Here is a 14212-nt window from a genome sequence, read left to right as displayed (position 1 = left end):
CAAGCTGCCATTTCCGGTCAACACGTGAATCCCAAACCATAAAAGAAAAAAAATGGCTGCTCACTAACCCAACTGGCCCACAACACTGTCAAAACTTAAAATCTATCATCATAAAAATGAAAAATGTTAAGGTTCTTAAACTCACTATGATTTTTCTACAGCTGTGATTCTTTTTGTTTGAGCAAAACTAAATCAATTCCTTATAATCAAATGTTGCAGTTTTTCTAATATTACAATGAAATTAAACACAACATAGGCTTGTTTTCATTGCTTCTATGGTGTTTGATTGTAATTGAACTGAATTTAATGTGTGCCTATTATATTTTCTTTCAATGTTGGTCCCTTTGTTCTTTGTCTGAAATGACAGTTTAAAATTGGGCTTTGTTTAAAAGATATTAATTAATTCACTGCACTGTTTCCCCCCTCAACTTGCATAAAAATCACAGTGGACAGTGGTTTGTGATTGCTAATGCTTAGCCTAAATAATTTGATCCGGAGCATCCTCTCCTGTGACCCATGATTTGTATTCAGAGCCAGTGAGCAATGGGCTTTCATAATAATAATTAAAAAAAAACTGTTTTAAAGCTGCAGTAGGTAACTTTTGTAAAAATATATTTTTTACATATTTGTTAAACCTGTCGTTATGACCTGACAGTAGAATATGAGAGATAATCTGTGAAAAAATCAAGCTCCTCTGGCTCCTCCCAGTGGTCCTATTGCCATTTGCAGAAAGCCATACGCTCCCGGTAAGAAACATCCAATTAAAGGTCCGGTCCGTAACTTTGTTTGTGTTCAAAATGTAGAAAAATTTATATAATAAGCGAGTACACCATGAATCCGTTTTCCAAACCGTGTTTTTAGCTTGTCCTGAATCACTAGGGTACACCTATAATAAGTGTTTATATTCGGACTATTTTATATTGCTTCGGGGGTACTGTGGTGGAGTAACCCAGTACCTTTGTGATTCTTCATAGACATAAACAGAGAGAAGTAGCTCCGGCTACAATGTTCTTTCGCAAGACGCAAGCAGTTCTGTTTATTAACCGCTAGAGCATCAAAAGTTCCCTACTGCAGCTTTAACGTGCAAATATTTTGCGTTAATTCAGTCAAGAGCAGTGAGTGATTTTCTTTCTTTAATTGTCTTGGATTAACATTAAGGACACCATCAGCAGATAGTAAACTAGGCACGGTCACTTTAAAGGGGTCATATGATGCTTTTGTAAAGCTCATTATTTTGTGTATTTGGTGTAACAGAATATGTTGACATGCTTTAATGTTCAAAAAACACATTATTATATACACTGTTTACTTTCACTGTTTACTTTCACATAACAGACAGTTTTATCCACTTAAGACATGACTCTCCAAGACGGCTATTTTGAAATAATTTTGTATGTATTTGTCAGTACAAGATCAAGAAGAGGCACATTTCAGTGTTGAAGCGCTTTGAGACCCATTTCTCTGCATATGCCATGTGCACACTGAACAACGCGTGTGGCTGCTGAAGTGAGCCCTTTTACATCTTTTTCTGTTTTCAATTTTGTATTTGTTTGTTCAGGTGCAGGAGGTGTGCAGGAGGATACTTGTGGCATGATACAATATTATTGCAATTTTAAATATACTGTGGTATTCTGTGATATATTTTGATATTACAGTGCAACTTGAATTATATTGAATTATAGTATTATTATTATATGTAGCCTATCTTTTTATGCTTGCATTTCGGCCGTTTCTATCTATGATAATTTTTGGATGCCAAAAATGTGGTGCATTCCTACTTACATCCCCTACTTGTTTACATATCCGAAAATTCAGCCAAGTCCATACATTCGATTTAAACGCAGAGGGGGCTTTCCTGATTACTTTCAGCAATGCCGTCATCTTTTATTTTACTAACTTACTGCATGCTGAAGCTGACCCAGCTGATCTCACCAGAAAAAAATTCAAAACCTACATCTAGTGGATTGTCAAAAATAGATTTTATTATTCTACCAAATAGCATACTAAAAAGATACTTGGCGTCCATGTATCTATACAGTATTGCCGCAGAAAATATGCTGTATCGATTTCCCCCCCACCCCTATATATATATATATATATATATATATATATATATATATATATATATATATATATATATATATATATATATATATATATATATAATTGAGCAGAAAACAGAAAACTAACAAAAATCTATAAATAACATTTGAATAATCTGTGTACTACAAGTACTTTTTTTTACAGGTTTACAAAGTTAAAAGCTATGGCAACTATGTCTGTATTGTCTCTGCACATCCATAGAGACAGAATGTGTAATATTATGTATGAATTTTGGCTAAGTGTCTGACACACTGGTCAGAATAACAAGCTTGCCAAGTGACACAGACACTTTTAGAAAGCTGCTCTGGTTCTTTTGTCTGTACAAGTCACAGCTCATTGAATAAGGGGCTTCAGACAAGTCTCTGCTGTAGATCCTGCCAACCACATCCAATGGCCTGTCAACAGCAAGCAGAGAGCTGAAGTGTTCACACTGCCCAGCAGAGCAACTCCCACAAGCTGTTGACTATCACAGACTACCAGAACAATGGAAAACAGAAATGACAGAGAAACATAGTTAAGCTACAAATTTTACCTGTATATTATGTTACGCCATAAAATAAATAAATAAATAAATAAGTTAATTACAATGTACAACACAGTCATCAAAAAAATCCATACAACAATACTATATAGTATATAATAATAATATAGTAATATTAATACTGAAGTCCTCTGATGTGGGTTGTTTTCAATTAAGGCCTGTTCAATCCAATGTGAAATAAACATTTAAATTTGAAATGTGTGTGTGTGTGTGTGTGTGTCCCGAGCTCTCATCAGCGTCGCCCTGGAAACGGAGCAGGCACACCTGCACCTGCTTGTTATGGGCTGAGCGGTCACACCTGCAGCCCATCAAGACTGGGCTTTATAAGCTGCACCAACAAACGGAGAGGTGAGAGTTGTCTCCAAAAGCTTCAGCTAATGTTTCTCTGTTGTTCTCCTCCAGAAAGTAGCATGTGACCTCCAGCCCTCGACATACACGGACTACACGGACCCACGCAGCACTGTGCACCGAGAGAGAGAGAGAAAGGGAGAGAAGGCCAAGCACCAAGCACCGGAAACCCCTCACGTTGGCTATTTTCCCCTCACGTTGGTCAATAAAATCCACCCTTTGGGAACTCACCTTGATCCTCGTGTCGTGTGCTTCTTTACCCCGTCACACTGGTGGAGAATCTTGGGGCGGGTTGGACTGTCGCCCATTAGCGCCACCCAACTCTATTATGACTGGTCCTACTACCCATAGTGGCCGGCCCGTGTGCAAGTTACTGACCTCTCACACCTCGCCCAACACTGACTACTGCCCGGGGGTCCCACCATACACCTGGTAGTAGAGTGCGTAGTAGTGGACCGCCTCTTGCGGGCCCTTCTCCGCCCTCTCTGGCAGGCGGCCGATATGCAGAACCCCACCAATGTCGATGAGCTGCTGGAAGCCATCAAGCTGGCGGAGGCCACCCAACACCGGGAGGCTGGGGAGCGAGCGCTGCCCTTTCCCCAAAGGGTGGTCCAGGAGCGACGCACGCCGGAGGGCACCCAGAGCAGGATGAGCTCCCCACTCCCCTGGAGGGGCTTGGCTGGCAGGCTGTGCCCTACACACGGAACCTCACTATCACCGCGCCACCTGGCTGGTAGAAGTCAGGGATCTGCCAGTTCCGGTCGTCTTCGCCAGGGATTGGCCGGTATTTGACCACCTACTCGCTTCCACTAGTCAGCCTGTCATACCTGCCGGGAACCGCCCACAGCGTCAGATGGCAAAGGAACCCCGATGGCGCCCCGTGCTGCTGGCCTCGGACAGCCCCAGAGAGGGTGAGTCATCCCACCATTACCTTAACCTCTACTTTGACCTCTTCCAGCATGTAACTGGGGCTGGGGCCTTCGCCAGGGAACAGCACGAGGATGACCGCCTAAAGAACTGCTGAGCCCAAGTGAGGATCGCTGATGGGAAGGAGCTCCAACCGGCACCTCATCCGACGCCTCACTTCATGGTGAAAAACGGCCTGCTTTATTGTGTCGCGCAGCGAAGGGGGGAGGAAAAGACCTTGCTGGTAGTCCCGCGGACCAAGACAGAAGCGGTGATAGAGCTGGCACATGCCCATCCCATGGCCGGCCACCTGGGGACCCAGAACACCATCCAGCGCATACGTGACCACTTCCACTGGCAGGGTCTGGAGGCAAAAGTCAAACGCTTCTGTCAGGCATGTATAGGGATGGGTATCGTTAAGGTTTTAATGGTATTACTACTCTTACCGTTACTGCTTAACGGTCCTGTACTTTAATGGTATTCTTACCGGTACTTTGTGTTGTGTTAGGCAGTCGAAAACTTTGCATTTCTCTTTCTGCACATAATGCAATTTTGAAAGACGCTTTGACAGATTGCTTGTGTTTCTGCCCTTACATGCAACAATCATCTTATGACAGCCATTGCATCCACTCTAGTGAAGTATAACCACACTTTGGAATGTTTTGCTGTCTCCGCCATCGTCATTCTTTGTATCAAGCAGGAGTTTTTGTACTGTACGGGGCCGTTTGCATATCACGTCTAAAAACGCGTGGAAAACGCTAGGCCCGCCTTCGGGCACTTGCGCTCTTGAGGAGTCTGCCGTTGCTAAGCAACCATGACCTGCTCTCTCCATGAAGACGCGGAAATTTCAGCAATGGATAAATGGATTTGCAGCACTAAAAACTGCTTGCAGTAGCACTGCTACTAAATTAATTAAAAAAATCCACATACAGCTATCAGCTGTTCCTTCATCTTGGTTGAGCTTCAACGTTGTTACGGAAAAGGTGAGGAAGTTACATGACCTGCGGTGCGCTTGCGGCATTCTGAAAAGTTGAGATGTTTTTAACTCGATGCGGTGAGGACGCGCCTGGAAAAAAACGAGCTTGTCGGACCGCGTGCGCGTCGCGACCGCGTCGCTTACATTATGAGCGTGCATACCGCGCACCTGCATTTGAAAAATGTGTGTGTGTGTGAGTGACTGACAGACAGCCTCGTACCGTCAGATCTTACTGATACTACGGTCTTTCATAATTTAGCCCTACCCTGAGGCCATCCCCCTCCGTAAGGCCACTGTAAAAGCCATCGCCCAGGAGCTCTTCCTGCGGAGTAGTCGGGTCGGCCTACCATCCCAGATACTGACTGCCCAAGGCACCCCCTTCTTTTCCCGGGTGATGGCTGACCTCTGCAAGCTCCTCCAAATTAAACCGCTCCGCACCACCGTGTATCACCCACAAATGGACGGCCTGGTCGAGTACTTCAACCGAATGCTCAAAGAAATGCTGTGTCGAGTGGCTGCTGAGGACAAGCACGACTGGGACAAGATGTCGCCCTATGTCCTGTTCGGCATCCGGGAGGTACCCCAGACTTCCACCGGCTTTACCCCCTTTGAGCTCCTTTTCGGCCAATAGCCCCGCAGCCTGTTTGACATTGCCAGAGAAGCCTGGGAACATCAGCCAGCCATCCAACACTCTACAATAGAACATGTCCGGGAGATGTGGGAGAGGATCGACAGGGTCATGCCCATCATCCGGGAGCACCTTGCCAAGGCCCAACAGGCCCAGCAACGGCATTAAAACAGGACGGCCCAGCCACGGGAGTGTCAGTCAGGAGACCACATCATAGTCCTAGTCCCCACCACTGCCTGAAAATTCTTGGCCAGCTGGCAAGGTCCCTACAGCGTCACGGAAAGGATTGGCCCTGTCACCTACCGAGTCCGGCAGCCCGGAAGACGGAGAGAAGACCAAATATACCTTGTGAATCTCCAGAAGCGCTGGGTCAGGATCGGACCCCAGCTTGCGGCCCTCACTCATCTATCTCCCGTGGCTGTTGACATGGACCCCCACCTCTCGGCCGCCCAAAAGTCGGAGCTGCAACACCTGGTCAGTCAGTTAGTCCCCGATGTGTTCCTGATTAATAGATTAATTTATGACAAGAGTGCACCCTCAAAAATCTACATTATAACAGGAATTTTGACCTTTGTTAAAAAAACAAGACGTCTTTGTTGCCTTTTTCTCTATCACATTTTAGAAATCATGAGATATTATATATCAACTGAAAACTTAAACTCTCAAAATTCATCCTTTAAAACTCATTTTAAAATCAGTCATTGCATTACCATGTAAATGGTACATCAATATCATGTTACAAAATGTTTTCATTCATAAATAATACAAATTTAAGTTTGGATCGTGCACTACAAAGTCAATGTTCAAAAATATGAGTGACAGTTAAGGGGTTAAGTAATAAATTTAATTTAATTAAGCAGCATGTGACCGCCAGCCCTCGACAGACACAGACTACACAGACCCACACAGCATTGCTCACCAAGAGAGAGAGAATTGGAGAGAAGGCCGAGCACCAAGCACTGGAAACCCCTCACGTTGGCTATTTTCCCCTCACGTTGGAACTCACCTTGATCCTCGTGTCATGTGCTCCTTCAGCCCTTCACTATATATATATATATATATATATATATATATATATATATATATATATATATATTAGTGCTGTCAATCGATTAAAAAAAATTAACTAATTAATCGCACAATTTTTTTAAATTAATCGCGATTAATCGCAATTAAAAGACTGAAACTTTTTGGATATGTAAATGTAAAATGTAAATAATTAATGTAAACTCAAGACAAAGAAACTATTTAAATTCAAAATATGATTGTTTATTGGAATTTTTATTTAACTTGTAACACAGATTTTCTCATGTAAACAACATACCTGCAATAAACCATCAATATCCTCCAAATTAACTGTTGGCTTGAAAGCCATATTTATTACAGAAATAAAAACACAGGCATGTAAGTACCATTTGAATTTCAAAACAATCAATGCCAATAAAAAACAAAAATGATTTCCATGTTGAATTCTAAGTGGACTGCAAAAAAATTCCAAAGTATAATCATTGCCAGTGCTTTAAGTGGGCTGGTATGCACCAGTACTCAGTACCGCCACTTCCAAATATAGCTCTTGAACGTACCGCCAACTCTCCGTGCGCCCAGAACGTGCTTTTAGCGTACCGGTACGCTCATTTGGACATCTGTTTTAATAGAGGTTTTAATCTTTTACCTGCACTGCCGATTTTCAGAGCGCCCTTCACAAGGCAAGCTTCCTAATTCATCCCACCCAGAGCAGAAACTACATTACCCATTCACCCTTAAGTTATACAAGTGAATAGCGCATGTGTGGCTTTTCCCACTGTTAAGTGTCAACAACTCAACGTGGCCGGAGAAGGTGTGTGAAACTCGTTGTGAGTTATACTAAAGCAAAATCTTGAGTATTTATTGTCTGATAAACATTAAAAACTGTCTGCGGAGGTTGAGTCGTCCTTCAGCCCCCGCCGGCTGTTCATTGGCTGCAGCATCTTTTTTCTAAGTTCTAAAAAAATAGCGTAGACGGCAAGGCACAAATTTAGATATTCATTTATCTAATTAATCTATAGCCTATGCACAAAGACAATATGATCTTTTTGTCCCCTTTTTGTTTTAAAGCTTGATGAAGAGAGAGAGCGCAAGTTGCTGCAGCTGAGGAGGACAGTGATGCACGCGTACAGGAGTAATTGACAGTTCGCGGCACTGTGTACAAAAAATACTCCACTACACAATTATTTCGTTATTTTCGTTTAAGCTTATTAACGTTAGCGTTACAGAAAGGTCTCTTCTCACCACACCGGCAGAGTTTTATACTGAAACTTTCTGTCTAAAAGTCCTTCCTTGGTCTTATCCATATTTCTTTGCACGTTGAACACACATATGCCACAACTGGAAAAAAAAAAAAAAAACTGCAACCGCGTTAATTGCGTTATTTTTTTTTAACGCGTTAAATATTTCAAATTAATCGAATGCGTTAACGCGCTAATTTTGACAGCACTAATATATATATATATATATATATATATATATATATATATATATATACAGTATATATAGGCTGGTGAGTGGTGAGCAAACTAATTTTCACACAGTTTTATGCCAAGGTGTGAGAGCTTTTGTATAAAGACAAGGTAATGCTAATTTTAAAAACTGAGTGAATATGACATGAATACAACATACTGTAGAAGCCAACTGTATATAGCACAGCTTACTTTGAAATCAACTATTTAAAGTGTGATTGTGCATGTCCAGTGGCAGCTGAACTATCCTGTCTGCATCCAATTTGCACAAACCAACCATTGTGCAAATTTTTATGCAGTCTACAAATGCACATTTCACATTATTAGATATTCAAATTAAATTGTTTAAATTATATAAATGCCTATTCACTGACTTCTGATGGTAGATGATTAAGTATTATAGTCTTATTATAGCATTTTTATTATTAATAATAGCAAATGCTATTTTACTTTCATATGCCATTTACTTTCTTTGTTTAACAGCTTTGTCTAATAATTAAGTTGGCTTGAGAAAGACAACTTACTAAAATCTGATTTAAACTTCTTCTTCTTCATGTTCTTCTGATACTAAATTTTTAAATGTATCTCCTCCTAGACTTTTAAAGCTACAACCAAAAAAAACTCGGGTAAGACCTTCAGACTGGTCTGACTTGGGTTGCTATTTTTTCTAACTGATCTGGCTTACATTTTTCATAAACCAGACTATCAAAAAAAAACCACCTAAAATCCCATAGATTTTCATTGAGGTGGTGAAAACTTTCATTCAATAAGACATATGGTGTATTTAAGCTGTCTAACTGACTGACTGCTTTGACTGGTCTCCCAAGCTGTTTTTAAAGTGGTTTTCGACACAGGCCAGGCTGGTCTTAGCTGGTTTTGAGCATGCTAACAACATACTAGTAACCTGCTAAGGCTAGAGAAATGCTAGTAACTTGCTAATCATACTAGCAAAATGTTTTGTCACTTGTTAATCATGCTACCAACATGCTAGTCACATTTACAACATGCTAGTCAATCACTAATAATGCTAACAACATGCTAGTCACTTGTTAATAATGTTAACGACATGCTAGTTACTTTGCTAATCATGCTAACAACATGCTAGTCACTTGGTTGTCATGCTAGCAGACATGCTAGTCACATGCCAATCACCCTTGCAAAATGTTAGTCATTCTAACAACATGCTAGTCATTCGTTAATAATGATAACAACGAGCTAGTCACTTGCTACTAATGTTAGCAACACGATAGCAACATCCTTCACACTTGCTAATCATGCTAATGGCATGCTAGTCACTTGATTGTCATGCTAGCAGACATGCTAGTCACATGCTAATCACCCTTGCAAAATGTCACTCTAACAACATGCTAGTCATTCGTAGGGCTGGGCGATAAATCGATTTTATCGATGTTAACTCGAATTTGACGTTAAGGGCGATTTGTTTTTAATGAAAATCGGTTCTCTCTTTAACTTTCACCACCGGCTCTCCCCTTAGGCTACCGTAGTTCAGAGTGGGCTCGCCCTCCCCCCGCTTACAGCCACACACAGACAACATGACAGTTAACAGCGCAGAGCTCGTTCCAAAGAAAGGCACCGTTTCATCCGTTGTTTGGAATTGGTTTGCTATTTTAGTGTCAGACACAGAACAAATAACGCCACATTGCAAAGTGTGTTTAAAAGCCGTTGCTACAAAAGGTAGCAGCACAACAAATTTATTCCAGCATCTTAAACAGTAGGGATGGGTACCGAAACCCCGTATCAAACTGGCTAAATTCTGAAAGACCGTAGTATCAGTAAGATCTGACGCTACCGGTTCTGCTTTCGATACTGGAGGAAAACAATTTATGTACTATGTATTTTTCCTTAATAATGTTATCGTGCACATTTTATCTCACCAAACATTTCTAATGTGCGATCATATTAAGTCATTTGTCTGTGAGATCTGCAAAATCTGTCATCCGCGCTGCGGAGGCTGTCTGTCAGTCACACACAAACACACACACACAACAAGAACGAGCGTGGTGCACACACACGAATAACAGAACGAAAACTCCCGCTAAATAATAAAGAGTGACGATGGCGAAAAGATTTGCTTAATAATGTTATCGTGCACATTTTATCTTACCAAACATTTCTAATTTGCGGTATTATTAAGAAGTTTGTCTGTGAGATCTGCGACATCTCTCATGCGAGGAGGCTGTCTGTCAGTCACACACACACAACAAGAACGAGCGCGGCGCACACACACGAATAACAGAACGAAAACTCACGCTTAATAATAAAGAGTGACTATGGCGGAGAGAGCAAAACGTTAGGGTGACTAGATGAGATTATTCAAAGATCAACAGTCTGTCATTAGTCTTTAGTGTGCCACAAAAAACAACAACATTAAAATCATGAACTCAAATGTCAATGTAAAAAGAAAAAAAAAAGAAAACAAACAATGACTGTTGTAACAGTGCGTAAATCAGACCTTTCTGTAATGCTAACGCTAACGAGTTTAAAGTTTTGTTAGCACTTTATGAATACCACTGTGACAAATATGTATTTTTGTAATAAATCTAATTTTGTCATTTTTGGTACATTTATTTAACCAAAAGTGTTTTATCAAAGAGGGACACACAATTTTTTTTTTTTATATATATATTTTACTTTATTTTGAAGGTGCATTGTGTCACTGTAAGTTTGAAGTTATTAGAAAACTGATAAGCTACATTTTCACTGTTTACAATGGCTGTGCCTGCCATCTCGTTTACAAGCATGTTTTGAGGCTCGTTTCCTGTTACATTTATGCACAAAGGGGAAATTTAGATTAAACTGCATAAGTGAAAATCAGAACAAAATAAAGAGTACATTTGTTTTGAGCAATTGCTTTGTCGGTTGTAGTTTGTTTTTAAATAGAAAAAAAAATCTATTAAAATCGAAAATCGGGTTTGGTGTGAAAAAATCTGAGATTTTTTTTTAAGCCATATCGCCCAGCCCTAGTCATTCGTTAATAATGATAACAAGAGCTAGTCACATGCTACTAATGCTAGCAACATGCTTGACACTTGCTAATAATGCTAATGGCATGCTAGTCACTTGCTAGTCATGCTAGCAACATACTGTCACGTTTATGAACTTTGTTTCCTTTTTTGGTCTTCCTGTTCTTGTTTTTGTTAAGTGATTGATTCTTCCCACCTGTTTCCAGTTCCCTCATCACCTCCTGTTTGTTTAAATACCCGTCCTGTTTAGTTCTCCCTCGTCCGTGATCGTTTGTATGTTTAGATTTTCAACCTATATGTGTAAATGCTTAACGTAATCTTGTATATTGTCTGTGTTCCCCTTCATCTTCAGTAAACTCCTCATTTGTTCCCAATCCTCCTCTTGTACCTTATTTTACATTTAGTTTATAACAGAATCACAGACCCACAAAAGTGTAATTCATTTAGCGGCGTTTTTCTTTCTTTTTGGTTTTTTATATATTTTTTCTCCTCTCCCGGAATGGCCATCCCAGCAGTCCGTCTCCTATGCCTGGAGCAACTTGACCGTTCGCTGGAGGACCACACCAGGGACTTTTTAGATCTGGCGTGCCTTACTCACTTCCCCGACCGCTCGCTCTCTAACTTTTACTATACCGGCCTAGTAAGAGTAAGGCACGCCTACCAGCAAACGGTCCCGGAGAGGATTTAGCCGCTTTTGTGGAGTGGGTGCTGGAGAAAAAACGGATCTTCATGGACCGTCAGCACAGCCGAAGACGATATCTCCAGCCCCACTCCCGACCCAGAGACCAGCCAGCCACCAGCACGCCGCACGGAGCCAGAGCCCACAGCAGCCGCAGAGCCCGAGCCATCCACTGACAGGGAACAGGATCTCGAGAGCGCGACTGACCAGGTGTGTGAGCCGGCAACACCGTGCATCGTGGAAGTCCTCGTGGAGATTGAGGGCGTGGAGGAAAGCCCTGCCCACACTCCTGCGACTGAGGGTGAGCTGTATGCAGTCTCTGAAGGTCATATGGAGCAAGTTCTGGATCTGATGGACTGGTCTATGGAGGTAATCCCTAATTTTCCTGTTTCCCCGCTGGTTCCGTCCAGCCATGAATTTTCTGTTTCTCTGCTGGTTCCCCCCAGCCCTGAGTTTTCGGTTTCTCCGCTGGTTCCGCCCAGCCCTGAATTTTCTGTTTATCCGCTGGTTCCCCCCAGCCCTGAGTTTTCGGTTTCTCCGCTGGTTCCGCCCAGCCCTGAATTTTCTGTTTATCCGCTGGTTCCCCCCAGCCCTGAGTTTTCGGTTTCTCCGCTGGTTCCATCCAGCTATGAATTTTCTGTATTTCCGCTGGTTCAGTCCATTCATGAATTTTCTGTTTCTCTGCTGGTTCCGCCCAGCCCTGAGTTTTCTGTTTCTCCGCTGGTTCCCCCCAGCCCTGAGTTTTCGGTTTCTCCGCTGGTTCCGCCCAGCCCTGAATTTTCTGTTTCTCCGCTTGTTCCGCCCAGCCATGAATTTTCTGTTTCTCCACTGGATCCGCCCAGCCCTGAGTTTTTTGTTTCTCCGCTGGTTCCGCCCAGCCCTGAGTTTTCTGTTTCTCCACTGGTTCCGCCCAGCCCTGAGGTTTCTGTTTCTCCACTGGTTCCGCCCAGCTCTGAATCTTCTGTGTCTCCGAAGGTTCCGCCCAGCCCTGAGTTTCCTGTGTCTCCGCTGGTTCCGCCCAGCCCTGAATCTTCTGTGTCTCCTGTGTTCCCTCCCGGCCTCCCTCTCCCACCTCCTCCTGGACCTGCCGGTCCCTCTGCTCCACTTCCGCTGGTTCCGTCCAGCCCTGATCCTCCTGTCCTTCCTCCCATCCTTCCTGTCTCTACTCCTCCTAGACCAGCCAGTTCCTCGTCATCCCTGCTGGTGCCAGTCAGTCCCGCAGCTCACCCCCAGTCTGCGCCATCGGGGCGCGATGGTTCGCCGCTGGACTGCCAGTCTCCAGCTCTGCCTTGGCGCATTAAAGCCCTGTCTCCGCCTCAAGCCTCCGAGCCCTGGACTCTTCCTCGGTCCTTCGACCCAGCGGGTCCGCCTTGGCTCTTAGCTCCCTCGTCTCCACCGTGGCCTGGCATCCCACCTGCTCCACCGGGCTCCCTCGTCCCTCCGGCTCCACCTTGGTCAGTCGTCAACCATCCGCCGCCTCGGGACTCCTCTCCTCTGGTTCCACCTCGTCACTCCATCCCTCCAGCTCTGTCAGGCTCCTCCTTCCCTCCGGTTCCACCTCCATCCTCGGTCGCTCCGCCTCCACAGCGGTCTGCCAGAACCCCACCTCCGCCTTGGTCGCCTGAGCCTTCTGCTCCACCTAGGCCCTCCAGATCCTCGACGTCACCCTGGCTCTGCGGCTGTGCTGCTCCATCTTGGGCTCCTCACCCACTGGTGCAGTCTCCGCCTGTCGGCCCCCTGGTGTCGTCGACCCCTCCTTCACCATGGTGGACCATCTGGCTCCTCCTGCTCCGGGCTCCTCTCTGGCTCCACCCTCCATCCACTCCGCCCTGGTCCCTACTTCCATGCTCCCTCATCACCTGCTCTTGGCCTGCTCCTCGCCCGCCTCCAGAACCTCCACCCTACCTCCGCTGGTATTCCTCTTGCAGTGCGAGGACTCACCGTTCCGGGAGGGGGCGGACAGTCGCGTTTATGAACTTTGTTTCCTTTTTTGGTCTTCCTGTTCTTGTTTTTGTTAAGTGATTGATTCTTCCCACCTGTTTCCAGTTCCCTCATCACCTCCTGTTTGTTTAAATACCCGTCCTGTTTAGTTCTCCCTCGTCCGTGATCGTTTGTATTTTTAGATGTTCTAACCTATATGTGTAAATGCTTAACATAATCTTGTATATTGTCTGTGTTCCCCTTCATCTTCAGTAAACTCCTCATTTGTTCCCGATCCTCCTCTTCTACCTTATTTTACGTTTAGCACTACCTCAGTTTATAACACATACTAGTCATTTGCTAATAATGTTAGCAACATGTTAGTCACTTGCTAACATGCTAATCATGGTTACCTGCTAATGACATGCTAGTCACTTGCTAATCATGCTAGCGGCATGCTAGTAACTTGTTAATCATTCTAACAACATGTTAGTCACTTGTTAATCATGCTAACGACATGCTGGTCACTTGCCTGTCATTCTAGCAACATGCTTGTCACTTGATAATCATGATAGCAACATGCTAGTAACATGTTAATAATGCTAACAACATGCTATTATCTTGTTAATAAT

At 43.4% G+C, this 14212-nt stretch overlaps 1 protein-coding gene across 7 annotated transcripts in view; it reads right to left on the bottom strand.

The window, feature by feature from the left end:
• The window catches only part of LOC113050749 (leucine-rich repeat flightless-interacting protein 2-like), a 55248-nt gene that overhangs the window by 15934 nt on the left and 25102 nt on the right, over window positions 1-14212 (bottom strand). The window lies entirely within an intron of this gene.

This window comes from Carassius auratus, chromosome 31 (assembly GCF_003368295.1).
Source record: "Carassius auratus strain Wakin chromosome 31, ASM336829v1, whole genome shotgun sequence".
NCBI classification, from domain to species: domain Eukaryota; kingdom Metazoa; phylum Chordata; class Actinopteri; order Cypriniformes; family Cyprinidae; genus Carassius; species Carassius auratus.
This window is presented reverse-complemented; position numbering and strand designations above follow the sequence as displayed.